Source organism: Chrysochloris asiatica, unplaced genomic scaffold, assembly GCF_000296735.1.
Source record: "Chrysochloris asiatica unplaced genomic scaffold, ChrAsi1.0 scaffold00088, whole genome shotgun sequence".
In the NCBI taxonomy this organism is placed as follows: Eukaryota; Metazoa; Chordata; class Mammalia; order Afrosoricida; family Chrysochloridae; genus Chrysochloris; species Chrysochloris asiatica.
The window spans coordinates 483,898-491,927 of NW_006408606.1; positions in this window are offsets into that span (position 1 = coordinate 483,898).

Consider the following 8,030-nt stretch of genomic DNA (forward strand, 5'->3'; position numbering starts at 1 on the left):
TCTTTCTCCCGCGGAGCGGCTGGTAGTTTCGAACCGCTGACCTTAAGGTTCGCAGCCCGATTCGTAACCACTACGCTACCAGAGCTCTAGAAACAGTTAAATAAATATGTGCGGTCATTCATAAAAGTCCTTCCTTAGAGAACAATTGATTATGCTGTCTGTTTATCATGACCATTATCATGGTCAAAGCACTGTGGCCGTTGACGGTATATCACTGAGCAGGCAGGGTCTCTAATATTGCTTAATGCTAGAAGTGATGTTTTTAGTAAACAGGTGGGATTAATGTTTACTTAGTTCCTTTTATTTCTTTAAATTTTTCCTTAAATGCATTCCTGTGTTGGATTAACATTTGAAGTGATAGGTAGCTAATAGTTCATTGAAATTATTTAATGGTTAAATATCAGAATGATCTGAAATAAAGTTATGCAGAGAGAAAATATTTTTTATTATTTTATTAACATCATTTCCTCTATAAATGTATACATTGGTGATTGTTGTTAAGTGCCAATGAGTCAGTGCTGACTCATATCAACCCTGTATAGGGTTTCTGTGGAGCACCTGGTGGGTTTCAGCTGACCTTGTGGTTCTCAATCAAGTGAAAAATTAGGAGTTAGTTGAATTTGGGGGATTAACATGAGGTAGTTTGAATGCTTTCTCAATTGGTGGTTGCTTTTAGTCCAGCTATGAATATTAATATACTTACTCTGGAATTAAGGTTGAATCCTATGTCAAAAGAGCTGTACCTCTTTTGATTAAAATGAAGATTTATGTGAATAATTTATATTTCTTTTATGTAAATCTGAGGTTGAGCAAAAATTCTGTTTCAGACAACCAGATTCAGTAGTCTTTGCACCTCTCTTTAAAGGTCTTCTTACTATTTTACTACATAGAGTAGTTAGTTCTAAAAAAGCTGCCCATAAGTAGCTCATTGGGTTTCAGTAGCTTTGGCAAATTTGTTGTGTTTGTTAAGTGTCATTAAGTTGAATCCAACTCATAGTGACAAGGTACAGGGTTTCTGAGGATCAGCTCATGAGTTTGAACTGCTGACTTTGTGGTTCCCAGTTCAATGGCGAACCTACAGTGCCACACCAGGAGTCTAATTCATTATGCAAAAGGTTGTTGTTGTTGTTAGGTGCCATCGAGTCAGTACCAACTCATAATGACCTCATGCACAGCAGAGCAAAACATTGCCCGATCCTGGGCCAACCTCACTCTCGTTGCCACGCTTGAGCCCATTGATGCTGCCACTTTGCCACTCCATCTCGCTGGGAGTCTTCCTCTTTTTTTCTGATCCTCCACCTTACCAAACACGATATCCTTCTCCAGAGACTTATCCCTCCTGACAATATGTCTGAAGTATGAGAGAAGAAGTTTGGCCATTCTGGTCTCCAAGGAGCATTCTGGCTGCATTTTTGCCAACACAGATCTATTGGTTGTTTTGGCAGTCCATGGCACTTTCAATATTCTCCTCCAACACCCTAACTAAAAAGCATCACTTCTATGGTCTTCCTTATTCACTGCCCAGCTTTCACATGCATATGAGATTATTGAAAATACTATGACTTGGGTCAGGCGCACCTTAGTCTTCAAGCTGACAGCTCTGCTCTTCAACACTTTAAAAAGGTCTTGTGCAGCAAATTGGCCTAATGCAATACATCATTTGATTTGTTGCAAAAGGTAGGAGATTAAAATTTGCTGTTAAGTACTTTTAATAAATCTTTCATCCTTCCCTTATGTTACTAACTCTATAACGCTTTTACACAACTTCTATCTCCTGTGTCCTAGTGTGTATGACACTGTAGAATCAGCACTGGACTGCAAACCACAAGGTCATCATGCCCTGGCAACCTTCTACAAGGCACTATGAGTCGTGACCGGCTCGATAGCACTTAACAACAACAACAACAATACTTTCATAAGTTTATAGATGTTTTTGCTTTATTGTTTAAATAATTTTATGTTTGTTTAATAGTGCTAGGGTTAGTTCAAAGTAGTCATTATTGATTGAAATCTTCTGGGTTTAGACCAGGTTCATTAATTAAGCTACACTTTGAGTGGTCCAAGCACACTTTCCACATTTTCCAAGCACACCTTACTCTGATTTGTCTCCTTTCATATTTACTAGAATACAAATATAATTTAATTATTAGAGATATTTAAGGAGGAGTATGGGCGATCTGTGCATGTTTCATGGTCTAATTGATGTAGTTCTTTGTTCTTAATTTACTACTAAATCCTACTTCAATTTTTAGTTTCATAAAAGTATTCATTATATCCTAACTTATTAAATGCATTATTTTCCATTACATTTGCTACATCATGACCTAACATTTTTATGGATATCATTGTTGATGTCAGACAGATCTTGACTGAAAGCAGAGAGTACCAGAATTTTTGCTTATTTGTGCTTTACTGACTATGCAAAGGCTTTTGCTTATGGAGATTATACATGGAAAACTATGGATAGCATTGTGAAGAATGGGTATTCCAGAACACTTAATTGTGCACATAAGGAACCTGTACATAGAACAATAGGAAGCGGTTATAGCAGAAAAATGGAATACTGAATGTTTTAAAATCAGAAAAGGTTTGTGCCAGGGTTGTATCCTTTCACCATATTCATTAAATATGTATATTGTGCAAAAAATCTGAGAAGCTGGATTATATAAAGAAAAACATGTCAACAGAATTAGAGATTCTTTAACAACCTGTGATATATAGATGACACAATCTCGCTTACAAGATGTAAAAAAAAAAAACTTAAAATACTTAATGATGAAGATCAAAGACCCCAGCCTTTAGTATGGATTTCACCTCAATGTAATGAAAACAAAAATCCTCACAACTGGACCAATAAATAGCATAATGATGAATGGAGGAAAGATTGAAGTTTTCAAGGACTTTATTTTGCTTGGATCCATAATCAACATGCACGGAAATAGCAGTCACAAACCAAATGATGGGTTGCATTAGACAAATCTGCTACACGAAATCTCTTTGAAGTGTTAAAGAACAAAGATGTGTATTTTAGGACTACAGTGCCACTGACCCAGGCCATGGTATTTTCAATAACCTCATAAGCATGTGAAAGTTGGACAAGTAAAAGGAAGACATTATAAATGGATACATTTAAATTATGGTGTTGGCAAAGAATATTAAAATTACCATGGACACCAGAAGAGCAAACAAATCTGTGTTGGGAGAAGTAGAGCCAGAAAGCTCCTTAAAAGTCAGAATGGTAAGATTTGGTCTCTTATATTACAGATGTGTTATCAGGAGAGACCAGTCCCTGGAGAAGGCCATTAGGTTCATTGAAGTAGAGGGTTGGTGAAAAAGAGGACCATATGGATTGAACACAATAACAGCAGCAATGGACTTCAATGTAAAAACAGTTGTGAAGTTGGTGTAGGACCAGGTAGAAAGGACTTGAAAACATCTAACAACAACAACCAGGATGTTATGATTTCTCATGGATTCCTTGTGTGACTCTATAGGACAAGCACTAGATGGCCAGCGTTAAGGTGAGTGGTTCAAACCCATCAGCCACTTCTTGCAAACCCTATATAGGGTTGCTATGAGTTGGAACTGACTAGATGTCACTTAACAACAACAGATATCCTTTTCTGTAGTGATTGCACTATTTTACATTCCCAGCATCAGTGTATAAGACTTCCAATCTTCCCATAACCTCACTAACATTTGTTATTTTCTGTGTTGTTGTTTTGTAAATTATTATTATTAGTGTCAGTATTTTCAGGTGAGATGGTATCGCACCCTAGTTTTTATTTACATTTATCTAATGGTATGGTGCTGTTGGATAAGCAATAGACTGCTAGCTGCAAGGTCAGCTGTTCAAACTTAACAGCTACTCAACAGAAACCCTTAACAGGGTCGTTATGAATCAGACCAACTCAGTTGCACTTAACATCAACAATAGCTTATGAAGGAGACATTGTGGTACAGTGTGTTAATTGTTGGGCCTCTAATCAAAGGGTGTTAATTCGAAGCTACCATTCACATCAAGGGAGAAAAATGAGACAATCTGTGTTCATAGAGATCTACAGGCTCAGAAAACCTATAGTGCAGTTCTACTGTATCCTATAGGGTTTGCTACAAGTCAAAATCACTTAACAGCAGTAGTTTTAATGGCTTATGATCATGAGAATTTCTTCATGTGTTTGTTAGTCTCATGAGTATCTTCTTTGGTAAAATTTATGTTCATTCCTTTGCCTATTTTTAAATTAGATATTTAGTTTTTATTGCTGTTGAGGTATTCAACTTTTCCATAAATTTTAGAGGTTGGATTTTGTCAAATATGCTAGAATCTGAAAAAGGTTTTCCAGCCTGTAGGTTCTCTTTTTACTATTCTGGTGAACTATTTTGATGGGCATGTATATTTAATTCTTAGGAGATCCCCTTTATTTAGTTCATCTGCTGCTTGTACATTTTTAGTTATGTTTGATGTTCCATTTTCTCATATATTAGGGTCCTCAGAATTGTCCCAGGGGAAGATTAATGCCAAGATGAATGGAAATCTCCAAGGGAAACTAGGTCTACAGCTGTTGAAAGTAGACAAGGACCTTTTACCCGAGCTGGTTCTCTGAATTCGGATTTCTAGCCTCTGTGGGATGCATTAACAACCATAAATTTATTTTCTCACAGTTTAGGAAGGTTTTTGTTGCTTTGTTAAGTGCCATCAAGTCAGTTCTGACCCATAACGACCCTGTATAGGGTTTCCAAGGAGCAGCTGGTTAGCTTGAACTGCCGGCCTTGTGGGTCAAACCGACTTTGCAGTCCATCGCATTAATCCACACCTGGACTCCTTAGTAAACTACATAACTTTAAGTTTGTCTTTGAGTTTTATTTGGCCATTACAATGAATTATCAAACCCACCTGAGTAAAGAGTGCTGTGTAGAAATGGTTGGTGCCACTTTTATTATTTTTTTTTTACAATTGATTTTATATAAATGTCCTTTATTTTGTTTAGGAATTTCCATTCTGCTGAGGTTTTTTTTTTGTTGTTGTTGTTAGTTTGTTTGCTTTTTGCTGAGTGTTGGGCGTTATCAAATACCTTTTCTGTGTCAATGCAGATGACCATGAAAATTTTTGTTATATTATTTATGTGGTGGGTTACATTGATTCATTTTATAATGAAGAACCATCCTTGCATTACTTGGTAGGGAACCAACTTGGTTGGTCTATTTTTTTGTTGATATGTTGTTGAATTTTATTCCATCAATTTCTGATGCCTTGGTCAATTCTTTCAATGCACCTTGGACTTCTTCCTTCAGTATCATTAACTCTTGATCATATGCTAACTCTTGAAACAGTTAAGCATCAACCATTTCCATTTTTTACAGGGTCTCTGTGTATTCCTTCCATTTTCTTTTGATGCTTTCTGCATCATTCAATAATTTGCCCAGACGATCCTCCACCATTTGTCTGTCAGTTTGTCATGCTGTGATGACTTTGAGTTTCTGTGATTCTGGAAGCTATGCCACAGGGTATTTTAAATACCAGCAGGGTCACCCATGGTGGACAGTTTTCAGATAACCTTCCAGATGAAGTCAGATTAGTAAGAAGGAATGACAAACTACTTCAGAATATTTAAGCACTGAAAACCTTATAAATAGCAGATATAGTGCCAGAAAATGAACCCCTCTGGTTGGAAGGCACTCAGAATGCGACTGGGTAAGAGCTGCCTCCTCAATGTAGACTTGACAGTGATGATGCGAATGGAGTAAAGTCCATGGGAGTAAAGCCTTCATTTTCTGATGGGGTACAACTCAAAATGAAGATAACAGCTGCAAACATCCATTAATAATCAGAACATGGAATATATGAAATGTGAATCCAGGAAAATTGGTATTTGTCAAAAATTCAATAGAACGCATAAACATCTATATTTTAGGCAATAGTGAGCTGAAATGGACTGGTCTTTGCCATTTGTAATCTGACAACCACATGGTTTACTATGCAGGGAATGACAAATTGAAGAGAAATGGTGTTGCGTTCATTGTTCAAAAAGAATATATCCAGGTCAGTCATGAGGTACAAAACAATCTGTGATAGGATAATAACCATGTGTCTACAGGGAAGACCAGTTCATACCACTATTGAAGCTAGATAGGGACAGGCAAATGAGGCATTGCCTACCTAACAGGGGTTTGTGGCTGTGTGGGGACTATATAGGCATGAAGTGATTGGCTTACAAGTTTTCTAGAGGGAGCTAAGTTTCAGAGTGCAAGGGAAGGTATAATCCCCACTCAATAGTTTCCATCTTGTATAGACAGGTGAAAGGATATGTGATAAGATTCAATAGTGAATAATTGATATCATGAATAATTGTGATTGTCACAACTATAAAGGCAGAAGTTTTGTTAAATAAAGATAGGATAGTTACAGTCCAGGAAGAGAGGACCCTATGATCATTAAGGAAGAAGAACATGAGCAGAATGGTGGACCATATCCAGAGAAGCAGTGACACAAGAGATGGAGGCAAAGATGATGACATCGAGAGAAAGAGTAGCTAAGGTCTCTAGACTAATGGAAAGAGCAAAGCTGCGTGCTGGTGGCCAATAAGCAGGCTTGCAGAATGTGCCCTTGGGTGTTTTTTTTTTTTTTTTTTTTTTAATAAATGTTTTATTGTGAATTATGTGATAGTTTACCTGGGATACCATAGGTTTTACATTCATTCTGTCATATATGGTTTCATTGCCATAGTTACCATCCTGTCCATGCATCATCAACCAACCAAGGGTATACCCTGGAAGCCAGCCCTCCCCTCCCTGCACCCCCCTCCCCCCGGTCATCAGCACACAACCCCTTTCCCTCTCTGGATCTGAAGTCCCCAGCCTCTCCATCTCTCCATGTCATCATCTCTGCCTCCATCTCAGGTGTCACGACTTCTCTGAGTAGGATCCCGCTCTCCACTCTTCTCCATTGTTGGTCCGGGGGCCCTCCACTCCTAGACTGAAAAGTTAATCACTCCCCTCCTTGCTGTAAAATGTCCACCTTTACATTTCCATCCCTCACAATCAATACTGATAACAATTATTCACTATTGCATCACAAGAGACCCATCTGCATTTCATTTCATCAGCCCTTCCTAGACAGGTTGGATATTACTCGCTGGAGACTCTACCATTCTCCATGTCCTCTGGATCTAGGTTCCTTCCTGAAAACTTGTAAACCAGTCACGTCTTGCCCTTGGGTTTTTAAATGATTAAATATTTCTGAGTGTTTTTGTGTACATTGAAATAAATAAATAAATAAACAAAAACAAAACCAGAGGGAAAAGAAGTAAATACTGTTGAATGTTGATGCAAGGAGAGGATTGTAATCATCTCAATGATACAAAGTACGATAAGATGAGTGCAAAACTGATGTTCTCCATGTAAACTATCACTCAGTGCACAATAAAAGCTTAAAATAAAAAACAAAAACAAAAACTTCTGGTTTCATTTATTTCATTTTTCTATTCCTTATTTAATTTATTCATGTTCTGTTCCCATGAGGGACTCCTAGTATGGCACTGTAGGAAGGGCATTGGACTGTGAACCACAAGATCAGCAGTTCAAAGCCACCAGATGCTTCTCAGAAACCTTACACAGTGTCACTATGAGTCGGAACCAACTTGGAGGCACTTAACAACAACAATAACAGCAACAACAACTGCTCCAATAAAAATTTAAAGCCTCAGAAACTATATACAAGGTTGCTATGAGTCTGAACAACTACACTTAACAACAATCTTTATTTACTTTCTTCTGGTGGTTTATCATTTCTTTTGCTGCTCTCTTTCTATTTGTTTCAGTTGTAAGGTTAATGTTTTGATTTTACCCCTTCTTAATTTCTGAAGTTTGTATTTATTGCTATAAATTAACCTCAGAATTATTTTACAAATATTTTGGTAATTTTTTTCTTCATTCTCATTGAATTCTATGAACTTTGTGATTTCATCTTTGATTTCTTCTATTACCCAGTAGTTATAAAACAAGGTATTTTTTAATTTTCATCTATTTGTTTT